The sequence below is a fragment of the Polypterus senegalus genome, chromosome 6 (assembly GCF_016835505.1).
Source record: "Polypterus senegalus isolate Bchr_013 chromosome 6, ASM1683550v1, whole genome shotgun sequence".
Lineage (NCBI taxonomy): Eukaryota > Metazoa > Chordata > Cladistia > Polypteriformes > Polypteridae > Polypterus > Polypterus senegalus.
In genome coordinates, this window is record NC_053159.1 from 124591119 (window position 1) to 124612031 (window position 20913).

General features: G+C 40.1%; 1 protein-coding gene across 1 annotated transcript in view; it reads left to right on the forward strand.

Moving 5' to 3' along the window:
• The first annotated feature begins 5999 nt into the window (after positions 1 to 5999).
• Positions 6000 to 20913, forward strand: part of specc1 (sperm antigen with calponin homology and coiled-coil domains 1) — a 299764-nt gene continuing 284850 nt past the window's right edge. The window contains exon 1 of the mRNA XM_039757048.1: positions 6000 to 6075. The gene's annotated coding sequence lies outside the window, so the exon portion shown is untranslated. The remainder of the gene's footprint in view (positions 6076 to 20913) is intronic.

Consider the following 20913-nt stretch of genomic DNA (forward strand, 5'->3'; position numbering starts at 1 on the left):
AAAACGAAGAGGGAGCGGGCCCCTGTCCATGTCCACTACCGATGACAACATCAAGCAGGTCCATACCATGATTCTAGCACACCAATGGACTTTCGAACAGTAAAAGCACACAAATATTAAATCATGCAAATAAAGTAGATATCATACAGTCTTGGACATCTGATTGGGAAGTGTTCATCATCCTAAGATATTTCCTTAGAGATACAACAGGAGTCTTGTCACATTTTTCCTCTCATCAAGTATACCTTGTGTTTGCTTTCCCCTCATTTCTCTGCTTTCTGTGTTCAGGAAAATATGTTGGAGCAGCAAAGATGGCAATTTTGATCAATCTATAAAGTGGCGCCATTTTTGTCCTGTAAGTAGAAGTCTCATGGACACAGATTGAAGTGCCAATGAAGAAACTGAAGAAAGAATATATAGTTTTAAAAGTATGTAGATATGGTAAGTTAGACAAAGCTATATAACTGGCATGGTGGACTAGCAGCACCCATTGGCATTTAACAGCATTTGGGGCCAAGGTTTGTATCCCAGTCCAGCCAATGGCTGTAGTTTAAAGAATATCCTCAGGCTCAGTTGGATCTTTCTTGATTCTTCAATTTTCTCTCAAAGAAGTGCATGTTAGGTGACTAGATCACTAACTGGTTTTGTATATATTGTTGGCGCTGCCAGGATAAGCTCTGCAACACTCTGATAGAAAATGGAGGTTAAGAAAATAGATGTTTAAACATAATGAAGCTAAGCTCGTCTTACACTGGGGTTCTGATAACCCAATGAAAAGGGTAGGTAGCACAGAGAACACTTCTGTTCATTTTACATTATATATCTGAGCCCATGCTTTGAAAATAAAAAGACCAAGAGGTCCTCAGCCTCTTCCAAGAGTAACTCCATGGCCGCTGTGAAAGACTGTTTCACTTTTTCAAGTTCCTTGATGATCCATAGACAGCATTTGAATCGAGTGCAATTAGAAGAGTGGGGGGACAGCGGTCTCCTTGGTGAAAGGAGCACAGTTAGAAACGGGGAAAAAAATAAATTCAAATCCATTGTATACATAAGCAGTACTATTGTTAGGATTCAGTGCCAATGGGGAGTTGAGATTTTCAGACGTTTTTAGCTTTGAATGAATCAGTTTTAAATAATCTTTGTAACATTACTAAATACAGCAATATTACAGAATTCTGCTGCAATCACTTCCACACCACACCACCAAGGACTGTATGCAGCATGATCAACATGAAGAAGCTCAAGTGAAACTTATATGTGCCTTTGGTAAAAAAAAATAATACAAATACTGTATACAGAAAAGTTCTTAGTTACATAGTTCTTCTAATATATCCAGTTAACCAATGGTGTAATAACTGAGGCCTATTAACTTAAAACACTGTGTATATTTTGGTATTTGGTACACTTTATTAATCCCCAAAGGGAAATCGTTTTTAGCGTGACCTTTATATATACATATTAATCAAATAATACATTGTGCGCTCAGGCAGAAATTATTTAAATCGGTGGTTACCAAACTCAATCCTGGGGACCCACTGTGGCTTCAGGTTTTTGTTCCAACCAACTTCCATTTTTCAATGGAGTCTTTAGACTAATGAAGTGAGTCATTATTTCCCTGTTTCTGTATTTTTGAGTCAATGTAGAATTTGCAAAATAAGTTTGGTAGATTTTCATTAAAATGTAATAACCTGTTCTTCTTCTTCTTTTGGGTGCTCCCGTTAGGGGTCACCACAGCGGATCATCTTCTTCCATATCTTTCTGTCCTCTGCATCTTGTTCTATAACACCCATCACCTGCATGTCCTCTCTCACCACATCCATAAACCTCCTCTTAGGCCTTTTTCTTTTCCTCTTACCTGGCAGCTCTATCTTTAACATCCTTCTTCCAATATACTCAGCGTCTCTCCTCTGCACATGTCCAAACCAATGCAATCTCGCCTCTCTGACTTTGTCTCCCAACTGTCCAACTCGAGCTGACCCTCTAATGTACTCATTTCTAATCCTATTCATCCTCGTCACACCCAATGCAAATCTTAGCATCTTTAACTTTGCGACCTCCAAGCTCTGTCTCCTGCTTTCTGGTCAGTGCCACCGTCTCCAACCCATATAACATAGCTGGCCTCACTACCGTCCTGTAGACCTTCCCTTTCACTCTTGCTGATACCGTCTGTCACAAATTACTCCTGACACTCTTCTCCACCCATTCCACCCTGCCTGCACTCTTTTTCACCTCTCTTCCACAATCCCCATTACTCTGTACTGTTGATCCCAAGTATTTAAACTCATCCACCTTTGCCAACTCTACTCCCTGCATCCTCACCATTCCACTGACCTCCCTCTCATTTACACACATGTATTCTGTCTTGTTCCTACTGACCTTCATTTCTCTCCTCTCTAGAGCATATCTCCACCTCTCCAGGGTCTCCTCGACCTGCTCCCTACTATCTCTACAGATCACAATGCTGTCAGCAGACATCTTAGTCTAATCTTAGACAGGACTCCTGTCTAATCTTATCTGTCAACCTGTCCATCACCACTGCAAATAAGAAAAGGCTCAGAGCCGATCCCTGATGTAATCCCACCTCCAACTTGAATGCATCTGTCACTCCTACAGCAGACCTCACCACTGTCACACTTCCCTCGTACATATCCTGTACAACTCTTACATACTTCTCTGCCATTCCCGACTTCCTCATACAATACCACAATTCCTCTTGAGGCACTCTGTCATATGCTTTCTCCAGGTCCACAAAGACGCAATGCAACTCCTTCTGGCCTTCTCTATACTTCTCCATCAACACCATCAGAGCAAACATCACATTTGTGGTGCTCTTTCTTGGCATAAAACCATACTGCTGTTCACTAATCATCACCTCACTTCTTAACCGAGCTTCCACTACTATTTCCCATAACTTCATGCTATGGCTCACCAATTTTATCCCCCTGTAGTTACTACAGTTCTGCACATCCCCCTTATTCTTAAATATCTGCACCGGTACACTTCTTCTCCACTCCTCAGGCATCCTCTCACTTTCCAAGATTCCATTAAACAATCTGGTGAAAAACTCCACTGCCATCTCTCCTAAACAACTCTATGCTTCCACAGGTATGTCATCTGGAAAAAACAGCTTTTCCATTCTTCATCCTCTTCATAGCTGTTCAATCCGTTGCACTTCCTGATTCACTATGTCCACATCATCCAACCTCTTCTCTCTCTCGTTCTCTTCATTCACCAGCCTCTCAAAGTACTCTTTCCATCTCCTCAACACACCCTCCTCGCTTATGAGTACATTTCCATCTTTATCCTTTATCACCCTAACCTGCTGCACATCTTTCCCAGCTCGATCCCACTGTCTAGCCAATCAGTACAGGTCCTTTTCTCCCTCCTTAGTGTCCAACCTCTCATACAACTCATCATACGCATTTTCTTTAGCCTTCGCCACCTCTCTCTTCACCTTGCGTCTTATCTCCTTGTACTCTCGTCTACTTTCTGCATCTCTCTGACTATCCCACTTCTTCTTTGCCATCCTCTTCCTCTGTATACTCTCCTGTACTTCCCCATTCCACCACCAGGTTTTCTTCACCTCCTTCCTCTGTCCAGATGTCACGCCAAGCACCCTTCTTGCTGTCACCCTTATTACATCTGCTGTAGTTTCCCAACTGTCTGGTAACTCTTCTCTACCAACCAGTGCATGTCTCAACTTCTCCTTAAATTCAACCTTGCAGTCTTCTTTTTCAACTTCCACCATTTGATCCTTGGCTGTGCCCTCACTCTCTTCCTCTTCTTGATCTCCAACATCATCCTGCAGACCATCATCCTATGCTGCTTAGCTACACTTTCCCCTGCCACCACTTTGCAGTCTTCAATCTCCTTCAGATTGACTCTTCTGCATAGGATGTAATCTACCTGTGTGCATCTTCCTCCACTCTTGTACATCACCCTATATTCCTCCCTCTTCTTAAAATACGCATTCACCACATCCATGTCCATCCTTTTGGCAAAATCCACTATAATCTGAACTTCATTCCTCTCCTTGACACCATACCTACCCATCACCCCCTCATCTCCACTGTTCCCTTCACCAACATGCCCATTGAAATCCACTCCAATCACCACTTTCTGTCCCTTGGTTACACTGTTCCTCACTTCATCCAACTCACTCCAAAAATCTTCTTTCTCATTCATCGCACACCCAACTTGCAGGGCATATGCACTAACGACATTCATCATCACACCACCAATTTCCAGCTTCATAATCATTACTCTGTCTGACACTCTTTTCACCTCCAAAACACTCTTGACATACTGTTCCTTCAGAATAATCCCTACTCCATTTCTCCTCCCATCCACACCATAATAGAACCCACCTCCGATCCACCTGCCCTTACTCCCCTTCCATTTAGTCTCTTGCATGCACAATATATCAACCTTCCTTCTCTCCATCATATTGGCTAACTCTCTTCTCTTACCAGTCATACTGCCAACATTCAAAGTTCCTACCCTCAGTTCCGCTCTCTTTACCTTCCTCCTCTCCTCCTGCCTCCAGACACGTCTCCCCCTTCTTCTCCTTCTTCTTCTTTCGCCAACAGTAGCCTGATTTCCGCCAGCACCCTGTTGGCTAACACTACTGGCGATGGTCGTTGGGCTCAACTGATCCTGTATGGAAATTTGTATTGTTGTCCGCATATTGATTTGGCAAAATTTTACACCGGATGCCCTTCCTGACATAACCCTCCCCCATTTATCTGGGCTTGGGACCGGCACGAAGAAACACACTGGTTTGTGCATCCCCTGTGGCTGAGTTAAAATGTAATAAGCAGTTTTATGGGGAATATATAGTTTCTTTTTAACTCGTTAACAGCATTTTCAAACTGATTTTTATTCTGTTTTTCCAGGTGTTCTGGTTATTTAAATGATTATTTGATAATTAGCAGGTCTGACACTGAAGTCGTTGCTGCTTTCATCATCCTGGGTGTCTGCTGTGTTGGTTGTTTATTGTCACTGTTAGCAAACTACACAGGAAAAATGGAAAATAATAGGAAAAACAACAAAAGAGAGTTATTTCTTCTTAAATCACATATACATATTTCTAAATGTCTTATGAATGTAAAAACCATACTGGTGCGTTTTTCTGAATACAGAATAAGAGAAGAGTAAAAAAGACCAGCTAATTAAATGAGATCAGTTGTTATTGATTATTATCACCGATTGTAAATCTGTTTGGAACAAAAACCTGTAGCCACAGTGGGTCCCCAGGATTGATTTTGGGAACCACTGAATTAAATGATTAAGACTATTCACAACGTGAAACAAACAATAAATACTTTTAATCTGATTACTATCAGGCCCTGTCTCTGTGTCACATTAATGTGAAATATTACCTTGTTTACCTCACCACCGTTATGCGACGCGTATGTATTAAATCCTGCACTTATTCTTCCGTGCACTCCATTCTTTCAGACATAAGCAGTACCTTGGAGCCCCGCAGCTAGTGACATCCCAACCAGCGCAGGGAACAGCTCTGTTTACTTATAACGTTAGTGGACTGAGAAGGTTAAAAAGAGTTGGCCAAACGTGGCAACAATATAGAGAAAGATTTTCGCATGAATATTTTAGTGAGAGGAAACGCCACCAGAGGGAACCTGTGCTCCATGTCAGTACTTTCGCATAAGTGCAATATGAACAAGACTGACTGAAAAACCGCGTCTCAGCGTATTCCTGTGGTGTCTAAAAATGTCTTGCAGCGTCACAACTCCGGGCTGTCGGTAATTTAAGTATAGCCGAGGAGACACATCAGCCTGATGCTTTCCTGTCAAAAGTAAGGAGGCGGGTACTTGTCGAATTTGATAATATGTAGAGGAGTAACGCCCCCTAGTTTCTCTAGGCATCATGGGGGATGTAGTTTATATTGTTAACGACGCTTTCGAAATGTCCTCGTTGAAAGAACTTCAAGTTCCAGTGTACCCTGCGGTAACCGCAGTAGCGCCGCATGCACCCCTCTGGTGGCGGGTTTGAAAGCAGAGTAGAGAACGTGCAGCTAGCTGCAAGTCTGCCAACCTTCCAGCCGCCGGGCAGGTGAGCTATTTGCACTTTTTTATCGTATTATTCAGTACTGATTATTGTAAAAATAATAATATATTTATTCTGGTAATTTGCCATTCATGAATTGGCCCGCTGCTTATTGACAAGAAAAACAGGTGTAATTATAATTTTGTCACGTGATTTATTAAATTACATTAGCTTGGTGTAATGTATTTCTAAACAGCTTTTAGACTTCACGCCACAGCCAAAGAGTTGCTAATTTTCTGCAAAACAAATACCAGAACAGCTGCTCGACGACGTGTTGCCCAGCTGTTCTGTCAGTGCAACCGCGGTATCTTTCAGCATATGGCACTGTGCCGTCAAATATATGTTAAAGATTGACGTGCATCTTGGCATCCTAAAATATAACAGTTTGTCAGAATGGAAATTTTTGACATGTTGAAGTACGTCGAACAATTTCCATCTCTTAGGCTTCGTGTACTGGAATCGACGACTTGTTGCCTGACGACAACATCTCGCAACAGCATAGTGCCAAGAATCCTGGAATAGACCATAATAGAACACGGAACAGTGTTTATCCGAAGTGGCAGCGATCATGAACATAATCGTGTACTGTTTCGTGAACTAAATGGATACGCAAGAATAAGTGCCTCAGAATGCCACCCACTGGCAGGTGAAGACTGAAGATTGACGGCCTTCGTAAAAGCTCTCAATAATTTTCTGTGTATGTGGCAGCAGACATTTCTGCAGGGACTCTATCTATCTATCTATCTATCTATCTATCTATCTATCTATCTATCTATCTATCTATCTATCTATCTATCTATCAAATGAATTAGTGATGTGATAAATGTAAATGTCTGAAAGATCATGCGTGAATTTGCACAAGATTTGCCATAATGACATTCTTCTCTGTTCTCACATCACCTCATTAAACCATAAGAGTTTGCAACATTCTAAAAGACTATTGGTCTCTTCCAGTATAGTAATATTGTAACACACACTTTCCTTGTAAGAAGAAGAACATTGCAAAGAAAGCAAGAAGGAACTTCTTTACCTACTTTTTCAGCTTTTCACATTGTTCAGGCTCAGCATTTTGTGAGCTCCCTTTTTCCCACGTTATGATCATGGAATAATTGACAGGAGCAAAGTTAGCCCACCCCACAGATCCTGCACACCATAATTCATCATTTTGAATACATGGTCCTGAAGAGTCATTTTGTTCGCTATTAAGCATAACACATGCACTAATTAACGTATGATGGTGTGGGAAAGATTATGTGTGAGGGTGAGGATGTATAGGCAAGGCTTGACACAGGCCAGGACATTTCCAAGACCAGACTGTGCCCAGGTGGAGACAACCAGACACATGTTTTGGGAGTGCAGTTTGGACACCAGGAGTGTGGGCGAGTACAGTATAGTAGGATTGTTGATAATGGTAAAAGATTAGGTTGTTTTGTAGTATGGTTTAATTTTGAAAAGAGATGGTCTAGCTGGAAATGGCAGAAGTTCAAGGGAAGCTTTTCTTGATATGGCTTATTATTAGCCTGGCAAATGGGATACCAGGTGTATGCTGATAAAGAGTTGTGTGACCAGAAGTGTGCAGTGGAGAAAGAAAAGGAAAAGGAGCTCGTAAGGGAAATTAAGAGAGATATTGAGAAGTGTGGTTTCACAGCAGCTAAGGAGAAATGGAAGAGCTTGTCGATATTAGGTAATGAGAAATAAGGCTCTACTAGGAAATGACTTTAAATCCAAAATGTGTAGTGTGAATATTTATTTAGTCCATTGTTTTGGAGGGTTGATGCTCTTTGGTTAAGAGATGAAAATGGGAAAATGACTGTTTCTTAACATGACTGTAAATTAACAAAACTGTTTTTGTTGTATTGGCGTAATGAAATTGTTGTGGATTATATTTAGTAATGTGTAAATAAAACTTAAATTTACAAAAAAAAAATAATATAGAACTAAGGCTATTGAATGTTCCCACTTAATAAATGTGGCATTTAAAGGTACTGAAGAAAGTATGTTTGTTCCTTGAGATAAAATACTTCTGTCTTCATTCCTACAGATAAATCGAATCTCTGTTCCACTACATTTCAAATAAATAATGATGTTTTGGATCAGAAGTAAATATTGTTAGAGTGAGACATTTCATGGTACAGTAACTAAAACAATGAAAGTGAGTTATTCTTCTATCATATGAATTGTAAGTTTTGATGAGTGGATTCTGGTAGCCATGTAATTACAAGAGGAAAAATAACATCTCCTCCATTTCATTTCTACCTTGTCTAGAGGCGAGGAGATGGTTCTGTTTTTACTCACAAATGATAAATTGAATACACTGTTTACAGCAAAATATGTGTAAATAATTTTTGTTTTAAAGATATAATGAAATGCAGCTCAAACATGCAAATGAATACTCCTATACAGTAGTGTCTCTGCATTAAGAGCAGCTGGACCACCGGACCCCCTCCTCAGCCAGTTTTGAAGAAATGAAATAAGTAGTAAACTTGCCTCAAAAATGTAACATATTGTTAAAAATGTTTATAGCAAACTCAACTTGGTCGTCACATTTTCACAGTTTTCTGTGTTATTCACAATGCAATTTCTTATCAATTAAACGATTTCTTTTTGGAGTTTGGGAAGTTTTCTTTGTGACTTCATGGTGTAGGGCAGCTCTCTGATCCTGCAGTGTTCGTGGTGTGCAAATGTGCAGCCTAAACTTTTCAGTTCTGACTTGGGACTTTAAGGTTAGTGGGTTTTTAGGCAACCCATTCATTTATTGTGTATAATGCAACTTAAAAGGGTGTGTGAACGTTCACACTTTGTTGTTTTGGAGTGGTTCGCATTATTATCATGAATCATATTGATTAATTATATACAATACAATTTAGTACTTTGCCCACTGAAAACACTTGGACATTTTTTAACTTTCGTTTTTTGATGTTGATATTGGGATATGTTTCAGTGCTGTCAGGATCTGCTGAAAAAAGCGATACGCCATGTTGACAGATCTTTATTTTTTTATTGTTTTATTCGACTGACATTTTATAACTGCTGTAAAATGCAATTTCTCTCCCCTTCTCCCTCATAAACAACTTAAATTTAATGGAGGCCATCTCTTTCCTCAGTCCCACTCGAGGGCCACTGGGAATGCTCTGATCTTCCATGATGCTCCAATTCTTTTTTTCTCAGCGGCATCCACTGCTTGCCCATTTACTCCGTTGGCTGGCTCTCATCTCTCACTTTGGATCAGAGGCAATACCCTCTGCATTCACTTTCTTTTAACTCCAAGAGCCAATGAATGCATTTAAGAAAAAGAGCAGTTCTGTTGTTGAAGTTTGTGACAGTAAGACACAGGAAACATCAAAGGTTTGGCGCAGCCACCCATATAATATCCCTGGCTGCAAAATGAGTATTTTTTTCTCGATGTGCTTTTTGTTGGGAACCCTTGAGCCTATTGGTGAACACTAGTGGTGATGCCATCCCTGTAATGTTAGCAGGATTGTCTCCAACCTTTATTGAGTTTAAGTTTAAAAAACAGGTAGTATATTTGAGGGGATTGTGGAAATCTGCAACTCTTGTCTCCATAGGATTTACAGAATTAAAAAAGGTCCGTGAACTTGGGTCGTTGGCATTTTGTGGAAGGATTGGTAAGACTATGGAGTGTTGGGGTTGTTTTTGCATGTCCTTTAGTTCCTGTATTTGCACAATGAAAGATGCTTTTGTATTCTTGATGAAAAGTTACATTTGTTTACAGAGGGAATAAGACTGTCAAGGTTGCATCTAAACTTCTCCTGTGTTTGTTATTTTCATGGATAGAATGTCAAAGCACAGCTGAGGCTTAGAGGGTATCCAGTTTTGAAACCTAATGGCTTCTTCTTAACTTTTGGCAGTCTATTTTGCCTCATCCAGCTATGTTCCCTGACTCACAGTAGTATAATATATGTTGTCCTACCTAGAAAAAAAGGGTTTGTTTAGTTTGGTATGGGGTGTGTAGCTATGTGGAATAAATTACCAAGAAGTTGTTCTACCAGCAGTGAGGAATGCAGATTAAGTGATTCAAGGCCAGAAGATGAAATATAGTCTTTCCTAATTTTAACAGACATGGCAAGATTCAGCAATAAATTGGGAAGGAAAAAGTGAATAAACAACTAAAGAGAATTTAAAAAAAAAAGAAAGAAAAAAGAAAGCCAGCATGCCAGAACAGTAATGTTGTAGAAAGCGGTCATTTAAGGACTTTGAAAACTTGATACTATGTTATTTTGGAGAACCTGGGCAAACAGAATTGATGAACTCATTAGGCTGAGTGGTCTGTTGTTATAATAATTGTTCCTAATATTTTAATGTTCAAATAATTAGCAAAACATGCAGTGACTTTCTCTCTACTATTGGGCACCTTGTGAATGGCTTTTTAGTGCAATCCTTATATACCTTTAGCCATTCCTGCTCTCAGTTTTCTCTGCTTATCTTCACAGAATACGCCATTATATGCTTCTTTACAAAATACACAGGAATGTAATTTTAAAGCAACACAATAAGAATGTGCACTACATTATTTATTACAAAGATAAAGCCCACAATGAAGATTCATTTTCTTAGCATTCAGCTACTAGATAACATGGACTATTAGCTAAAGCAATGGCCTGTAAACTACGCGGCTCCCCATTTAGTCCTTTGCTTCTTGTCGTTGGGCTTGGTGGCAGAACCTCATTCTTGCATTCAGAGAAAAATTAAAGTGTGTGTAAAAGCAAGGGAACTGCTTACAGACATCTCTATCCAGGTTGTTTACACATTTACTTTAACTTAAACATGTAGTGTTTACTGCGGTGGGTTGGCACCCTGCCCAGGATTGGTTCCTGCCTTGTGCCCTGTGTTGGCTGGGATTGGCTCCAGCAGACCCCCGTGACCCTGTATTCGGATTCAGCGGGTTAGAAAATGGATGGATGGATGGATGGATGTAGTGTTTATAAGATTGTCTTGTTCTTTAGTTAATATGCTGTTTATAGGGGAAAAACTCAGTCTCAGTATTTCCAAGGTCTAATTTTTATTTAATTTTATAAAAGTCCTAGTAAATCAAACTTGTTAGGCTTCAGTGTAAGGGTGTGTTCACAAACATCAGCAGAAAGGCTTGGCTGACTAAATAAATGTGCACATCCGGGTGCTGAGGAGCCTTCGTCAGTATTGTGAGAGCTAGCCCGAGCACCATCAGACTGACACCAGTATTTCTATAAAACACCCGTTTATTTACACACACACACACAGTGTCCCACACCAATCGCCCTTACTCGGGCCTTTTAATGTCTGTGGGCCGCCTTTCTTCTTTCCGTCACTGGAGCTCCGTCCTCCTCCAGCACCCGACTCTCGCTCCCCGACTGTAGGAAGGCGGCTCCCTTTATAGTCACCCGGATGTGCTCCAGGTGCTCGCTGACGTTCTTCCGGTGGCACTTCCTGGTGTGGCGGAAGTGCCGCATTAGCACCCGGAAGCACTTCGGGCATCACTGGGCGGTCCTTCCTCCACCTTCCCAGGTGTGGCGGAAGTGCAGATCTCCCAGGCTTTATGAGGCTTGGGGTGCCCCTGGCTGTAGCCACAGGCCCCCACGTGTTTGAGCCTCCCTGATACGTCTCCATGGTTCCCTTGCTATCCTGGGCAGTTGCCCCCTCGTGGACCAGGGGACGTATAGATCGCCTCCTGAAGCTTCCAGGCGTCCCGGCTGGGTCTGGCCCGAGCCTCCTGCCACAGTATATATCATGTGTAAAAGATGAAGCAGTAAACAGCAAAAAGGTTTGGGGTTTTCCGGCCCGGTATATTGTCGACTCTCCACAATTCACAAAACAGGTCAAAATTATAAACAAAAGTGTTCATACGCATGACGCCGTTGTGAGGCGTCGGCGGCGATTTTATAGGGGAGGAGCCGGAAGTGGAGGAATGCTGGGAAGGAACCGTGAGGGATGATGGGACTGCTGACGTCAGGAAAGATGGCGGAGGAAGGGCGGAAGTGGACGTAGTGCGGGCAGGTTATGATGGCGGGGCGTCATTTTTCCTGGAAGACAAAGGAGAAAGGTTAGTACCCCGCCATTCTCCGCCGGCGAACGACTTTCGAAGTGGTTTAAGATCCGTCCGCGGCCTCCTAGTTGCACGTGCGTGACACATGTACAAACTTTAAATCGTGCCAGTAGAAAAATATAGACTTTTTTAGGTGAGGACTGTTAAGCTACTACTCTCTATTCTGATATTTCTTGACTTGTCTTTCTTGCCATTGTTTTCCCCAGGTTTTAACCAACGCCTAGCACTGCCTCATAAATCAAAAGCCTGGGAGCGGGATGACCACTTTGGGTCAAAGTTCCATTCCCTACTGACCTTTACCTGCTGATTCAGACTTATCCTAAACCTCAGCAGCACCTCCATCTTAAGTTGGGTATAGTCTGGAGGTCATAATAAGCCAGCTGAGCCGGCCCCCTCAGGAATGATGCCAGTATGTGTACCCATTCTGCTCATTCCCAGGATATAAAGGCAACAATATCTGCTTTTTCCACTGGATGGCTTCACGTGCCTGGTTATGCAACTCTGCATTGGCAAGCTGAGTCCGTTGTTCTCCCAGCTGCGTTTAACTCCACTGCCATGGCTTGCAAAGCTTTTGCAATGTCCTGCCAATTTTGTCACTGTAAAAGAGGACAAAGAAAAACAGTTGGGTTGACCCCACAAACCCATATATTATAATGCGGCTTTTTAGCAAAAAACAAAAGAAAGAAACAGCACTGTGGAAGCAAATCTTAGATCAGACTATCCAAGATGGAGACACTTCTGGTTAAATTCTAGCCAGGCAGGAAGAGGCAGGTGGATATGAACCGGAAGTGACATCAGAGGTGGTGAGGTTGTCAGTCATAAAAAAACGATATTTACAGCCCTTGTTTTACTAAGCTTTATGGTAATATAGTTGCAGTGCTCCATTACGCAAGGTGTTATGGAAACTGAGTCAGTGCACGTCCTGTGCAACTAGATTAACAGCAAGAAAAGCTTCTTTAAGGAATTCAGATCTTAATTTTGTCCTTTGGTTGAAAGCTGACACCGCTTGAGTTTGAACAACAAGCTTGTTTTTAAATGCAGCAGCTTACACTTTTAATTGGAAAAAGAAAAGATAATGTTTTTTTTTTACAAAATTGTGCTTTGTTTGTTGCTGTACGTGATACAGTATAGGTCCTGGTAAGAAACAAGTACTACATAATTAAAATGGTAACCCATATTTTACATTTATACCTCAAGAAATATGAATGCATAGTTGATACACTGAAGAAAAAAACACACCTCTAAAAATCTAGTAAATGTATATTATAATGACAAAAAGTATACGTAGAAGTGTATGTATATTTATATTTAAGCAGCATTTAATTGACATCATCAATTAATCGATTGTGTGAGAATATATATGTATATGTGTATATGTATGTGTATATATGTATGTATATGTGTATATAATATGTGTATATGTTGTCAAATAAATGAGTCCAAGACATTATAAAGGTTTGGGGCAGCCACCCGTATATTGTTTTTCCCAGCTGCAAAAAGGTTTTCTGAATCAAATACACAATGTACATATCACAGAGTCCACAACAGAACTGGCCATAGTAGCCTAAGACGGAGACTTTAAAGGTCTTGAGAGGAACTGATGTCATCAAAGGGGCCGGCTTCGGAAGTGACGTCATCAAAGGGGTCGGCTTCGGAAGTGACGTCATCAAAGGGGTCGGCTTTGGAAGTGACGTCTTCAGAGGCGCCGGAACCTTGCAGGATTTCCCGGGAAAGGTCTGTAGAGAACTGAGAAAGATAGTGCACTCCGCCGCCCCCTGGTCAGATGTTTTATTACAATTACTTGAGCCCTTTAACTGCCTCCTACTCGCACGTGTGTGACAATGTGTACAGGAAAATGCTACACTGCTAACAGTTAACATATGTGTGTGTATGTGTATATATATATATATATATATATATATATATATATATATATATATATATATATATATAGTCTGAATCAAAATATGATTGTATGGGTGGTTACCTACCAGGTAACACTTGTGGTTGGTCTGCAAGTCGGCAAATACCCACCACGGTGCCCTCTTTCAGTTGCGAGAAGCAGATCATAGAATGGTTGAATAGTTTACTGTCAAATAATGCAAAGAGTATGCGACACGCGTGAGTGTGTATGCCTGATGAGCCCAGAATTAGGGTGAAACATGTACTCTTTGCATTATTTGATATATATGTGTATATGTATATAATATATTAGGCCTGGGACTGTTAACAGTGTTTTGGTCAGTGCAGCATTTTCTTTTTTTTTTAACATTACAAAACAATGATACTGTAATGATCAGGCTGGACTAGCAGAGGGCCATGTGGCAAGACAGCTACTGAGCAATAAAAAAAAGTCTAATCATTCTCCTCTAATGGCGACACCTGGTAGGTTGTTGAAAGCTTAGGAAAAATATGTATGTTATATATATATATATATATATATATATATATATATATATATATATACATATATACACAAGTATATATGTATATATATATAAGCAATATGACAGCTTGTAATTATGAGAAGAACTTTATTTTCCTTTATGCAATTTGTGTTATGGATACATTTTTTGTATATATTTTATTAAAGTATGTATTTTAAGGAAATTTATTTTAGTATTTTATAGTCACTGGACAATAAGCCTACAGAATTTCATTTTGTTAATAAAAAAATGAACAGTTAACACTTGTGGTCAATAGTTTAATTGTAAAAATACATTTTAATATAGGACATAAGATTGTGATCTTCGCAGAGTCAAAGGAGTCTCTGATCAGGGCTCTCGAAAGACTGAATGAGGAGTTTGAGTGTCTGGTTTGCGAGTGTCCTGGGTAAAAACCAAGATCCAGGCCTTTAATGATCTCTTGGGCATAGCTATCAGCAGTGTGTCTATCTGCAGAGAGAGTGTAGACCTTGTCAAGAGGTTTACTTATCTTGGCAGTGACATTCATGTCTCTAGTGATTCTTCCTGTAAAGTCAGTAGACAGATTGGGAGAGCATGGGGGGTCATGAGGTCGCTGGAAAGGAGTGTATGGCGCTCCCGATATCTATGCAAAAGGACGAAGGTCCAAGTCTTTAGAGTCCTGGTGCTTCCTGTCTTGCTATATGGTTGTGAGACATGGACGCTGTCCAGTGACCTGAGACGAAGACTGGACTCCTTTGGTACTGTATCTCTCAGGAAAATCCTTGGGTACTGTTGGTTTAACTTTGTGTCGAATGAGCTGTTGCTTATGGAGTCCCGAATGAGGCACATTACCTGCATTGTGAGGGAGCGTCAGTTATGGCACTACGGCCATGTGGCGGGTTTCCCCCCGTGGGTGATCCGGCTCATAAGATCCTCATTGTTGGGGACCCAAGTGGCTGGACCAGGCCCACATAACACGTGGCTGTGGCAGATAGAGGGTCATTTCCGGAGGGTAGGACTGGACCGCGGGATCCTGAGCTGTTTCGACGTGTAGTGGGTGCGCCAACGCATTGTACGAGTGCATGCTCCCCAACTTGACTTTACTTGACTTGATAAGACTTCTATTTGTCTTGTTATCCAGGAGTATAAAAAGATTTTTAAAGGGATAAAGAAAAAAAAAATCGGAATTGGTATCAGAATTGTCTAATCAAGTTACATGAAATCAGTAAATCGTTTTTGGCCTTAAAAAATCTGGTCGGAGCATCCCTAGTTGCAACCCATACTTTAAGAAACATTGCTCTAGAGCTGTAAATCAGTCTTAAATAGTACATTATCAATATCAAATTTTGTTAATCAGTAAGTTACTTTTTTGTAAAGGATAGTAAATAAGAAGAGGGAAAATAAGGCAGGAAGTAAAAGTCTAGTGCTAACTGTTTTCTCACATTTTTGGAGTTTCAGTGAAAACAGCAATTAATATACCCGATTCTGAATAGCAAAGTAAATGAATCTGTCTTTATAAGACTATGAAATGATCCATAGTATATACTTGGAAGAACTGAATAGATACCCTAGGGTTATCTATATCAAGAACATTTTAAAATACTTATGTTTACTAATTGTAGGGTCAGGATGGCAAAGTAAGCCTTGTTGCTGAGAGAAAGAGCTTTGAAATAAGTGGCTGGAGTGAGAACGTTTATTAGCTTAACTGGAAGAGGTAACTGACTTCAATGTTTTCTTGTTCAGAAAATGAATAGATAAATCGTAGTTTATTTTCCTGTTGAATGTTTTTCTAGAATGTGTATTTATTTATTCTGAGTTACACAGACTGCACATGGTGTTCAAAGTAAGTAAAGAGACAAATACTGTTTTTTTTCACTTTAGGTTTATAACCTCAAATAGGTGTTGCAAGTTTCTAAGGCTAAGAAATTTTTCCATTCTTTATAAAAAATGAAACTCACTTTAAAAGTTTATTTTGGGAGATGTTTATTTTTAATAAAGTGTTATCCCTTCCTGCTGCTCTAAGTGTATCAGAAATTAATGCTTTAAATTCTTTCTAAAGATGTCCTTTCATGTCTGATGCTGTTAATATGTTTTGTTGTCTGGGGAACTTTTGTAAAATTTTCACAGTCTCAACACTGTAACCCTTTCAATGTGAAAATTGTATGTTTGAGTAGGTTAAGCTGGAAATGGTGTTCCTTCATCCAGTTTGCAATATCAGTGAGACTTGCAAAGATTCTAGTTTCTACCACGTGGTCCTCTAGTGGATGACATTGATAGGGAAAATCATGGGACTGGATAAAGAAATGAGAAGGGGGCCCAGCACAGCTCCTTGGGGCATCCCCATGCTTGCCTGGTGCACCTTTGTCATCTGTCCACACCAGGACACATGGTAGGATCTGTCCAAGAGGTAGGACTCAAGCCACCTGAGGGCAGTCCTAAGGGTGGCAAGATGGATTTAGTGGATGATCGTGTCAAAGGCAGAAGAGGGACTAGAGAGAAGGTTGGAAACATCAGTAATGGAGAGAAAATGATGACGTATTCAGGAGGTAGCATACTGGATGGAGGTGGTAATGAGAATTGACTGCTGAATACATTCACTCTTTCCCGATCAAAGTTATCAACAGCTAAAGATGTTGAAGGTGGAGGTGACGGAGAGTTGAGGAGAGGGGTGATAGTGGAGAATAAGCCACGAATATCAAAAGTGTTGCTAATCCTATTTTTAAAGAAACTTACCTTGTCATTGGTAGCAACAGAAGAGAATGAGGATAGGAGAGATTGGTACTTATCCAAATCAGCCTCTACCTTTGACTTTCTTTATTTCCTTTCATCTGTCTTAAACCCTGTCTATAAACTGCGTAGAGCTCAGAAAGGCATGGGCAGGAGCGGCTTTCACATGCTAGCCTAGTGGAGAGAGGACAGACAGTATCAAGGTAAGAGGACAGAGTTGAGCACAGAGTGTCCGTGGGAGCATTGGTTTCAAGAGAGAAGTGGGAAGAGGAGATTGCAGAGCAGATGAGACTAGCGAAGAGAAATTGGTGACAGATAGGGAAGTAGAGATGAAGGTGAAAGGACACAGAGGGAGGGACTACAGTGGAAAAATAGAGGAGAAGCAGAGAGAACTGGATGAATAATTGGTGAGATATCAGAGTTACCTTGTTGAGCAGGTGTTTTGTCATGTAGGGGTGATAATGCAGCTACTTTGTTCACATATAGATGATAAAACTTCATTTTCTGCAGGTGCAATTCATTGTAAATGATGAGAGATTGTTGAAATATTTAGTTAATTAATAAATATGCAAAATAAGAAAAAAAAAAAACATGGCGGCACGGTTTATGTCCCGGGTCCTCCATGCATAGAGTTTGCATGTTCTCCCTGTGTTTGCATAGGTTCCCTCTGGTTGCTTTGGATTCCTCCCATAGTCCATAGACATGTAGGTTAAGTGGATTTGCAATGTTAAATTGTCCTCAGTGTGCTTGCGTGTGTGTTTTGTCTTATGAGGGGCTGGTGCCCTGTCTAGAATATTGGTCCTGCCTTGTGCCCTGTGCTTGCTGGGATAGGCAGCAGTGACCCTACTCAGAGTATAGAGGGTTTTAAAAATGGATGGACTGATGCTCAGCAGTGACATAGCCTTTTATATTTTTAAATATTGTGTGTTTTAGACATACTGCACATTATTAGGAAACTTTGGAAAATTGAAAGTATATATACAAATTACTAAAATGTAAAACAATTAATTATAATAATAATAATAATACATTACATTTATATAGTGCTTTTTTATCAGTTACTCAAAGCGCTCAGCAATTGCAGGTTAAGGGCCATGCTGAAGGGCCCAACAGAGCAGAGTCCCTTTTTGGCATTTACGAGATTCGAACCGGCAACCTTCCGATTGCCAGTGCAGATCTCTAGCCTCAGAGATTAAATTATTTTATATACCAGTCACTATTACTGGTATGTTAGTATAAATTACACATTATCATAGTTAAATTTAATTGCGGAGTGTGGCGATAGTGTAAGCCCTTTTTTTTTAATGAACTCTTCTCAACTAACACTTGACTTAACTTGCTTAAATAAAACCAGTGACTCAGGTTGACTTGTTTGATTAAATCCATCGACTCCACTTGATTTGACTGTATGTAATAATCCTTATAACTTGAGACTTGACTTGAAACTTGAAGGTCAAGACTTACTTGAGACTTGAATATGTAGGGCCTAGTCACATCTCTGACAAAAACATCCAACCAAAACAAAACATAACTTTAGTCCAAACCAAACAAAAAATCAAATCCTGAATTAGTTCCTAAATAATTTTTCTGGGATGCTAAAGCAATTCTTTCTTGTAGGTTTTTTTCTTCAGGAAGTCTTAAAGTTTGACTACTTGCTGAATTGAAGTAGCCACCTTACATACTATGACTGACATGGGGTCTCAGGTCACATGGCATGTGTACTATGTGCCTAGCAGCTATGCAGCATCATAGTAACCATAGTAATGAGACAAACAAAATGGTGGTGCCCATAAACTCTACAAACACAAAATGACATTGCCCATGAAAAAACAGATATACAAAATGGTGACACAATGATGCCACTGAAGTGACAATTAAAATCTAAACAAATAAATTAATAGCACATGGAAACAAAGGCACATGTGAAAACAAATTTGTGATTAGAGCTCCATGGCAAAGTGCAGTTTTTAAATAAATAATTAGGAACCAGAGCGTGCTGGCCCAAATTGGCTGTGGATGTGCGCGAGCACGCTTTGCTCTGGGGTTGGTTGGGGTGCTTGTCTGATTGCACATTTTATGTACAAATGTGTATCACAACTGTGTCCAATCAGATCATACTGTATAAAAGGAGCCTGCATGGCAGAGAGGAGAGAACTGGAAAACAGGAATCATTACAGAAACAGAGAGAAACAGAGAGCCGTGAATGAAGTATTTTCTGGTAAAGCAAGACATGGCAGCCAGCGAGTGAGTGAGAGGCAAAGTGGTCGTTAGCCCTGCGGAAGAGTGAAGGATTGGCACTTTAGGGGTGAATCATTCAAGCTGATTATGCTCAAGAGGAGCGTGTGTGACTATGTTGGAATCCTCCCCAGGTATCCACGGTACGCCAGGGGAGCAAGAAGGAAGATGGGAAGACAGCTGACCCTTGAGCAGTCTGGCGTCTGCGGATTGTGGCAGCCAAGACAGGAGGCAGTGGTGAGAACTGCAGCTGCTGGAGTCTCACCAGCTGAGTGAGTTATGGGTGAGCCATGGAGACAGAACAGAAACAGAAGTTGTACTGGGCTCGTCAAGGATCAGAGAAGGAGCAATAAGGACCTGATGACTGTGTTTGTTTTACTCTGCTTTTAACTGTGAATTTTAACTCATGGACACTCACTGTTTTTAATCAATTATTTATTTGAATGTTAATTAACTGTTTGAATCACTGCACTATTTGGACTTTCGTTTCTTGGATTTTTAATAAAAGCAAAGGCATTTATGCACCAAGCCCTTGCTGAATGTATGAATCCTCATTTGCCCAGCTTGACGGTTACTGGTTCAAGAGGCTTCTGGATGCAATAAGGGAGTGTGGAGCCAAACTGGACCGTCACAAAATTAATATGTTCCTGACAGTAACAAATCAAAACCTAATTTATCACCAATAAGCAAAAGAGTGAAAAGCAGCAGTGGTGGAGTACAAGTCATATGTAAGTCACATCAAAACATGTATACTTGTGTTCACAACAAGGCAGATTAGAGTCCGTTTATTTGCACTATGAAAAGAAAATCAAATGAACTTGGAAACAAGGTGAAATTATATTCTGAAGGCCTAAGAGAACTTATAAATTTATATAATATTGCATTTAATGCATTTAATACATTTTCTGAGTTACAGTATATGACTTTCTTTGCATTCTCCAGTTGAAGTTTAAGTAAATAAGCTATAGGCTTGCATTCCTCCAGAAAATAATAGTTTTTCATAGCTTATCTGAATTTAAGATGATTTAAGCCAGCAACACTTCTTTCTTTGTTATTTATGCTCAAATATCTAAATTTAAAAGGGATTTATTTGGAGAACAAACCTAGAGTATGATCTAAACTCCATGATGATTTAGCTGACTACAAAAAATACTTTAAAATATGATTTTTTTTCAAAATGTTTTCTTTATATACAGTGTGTTCATTGATTTATTATATGAATAATTCAAGCTAATATACTGTGAAGTAAAACACGATGACAGGACTGCTGAACTGCTGATTTAGCAATAGATAGATAAGATATGTATTGGGACAGACCATGCAGTATGAAGAGGCTAGCCTTTAATTAATAATTATCATTGTTTGCGGAGAAATGCAAAGAGTTCTGTATTAGGAGATTCAGGGAAAAAACTGTAACACTTCTAAGTGTTTTTAAAG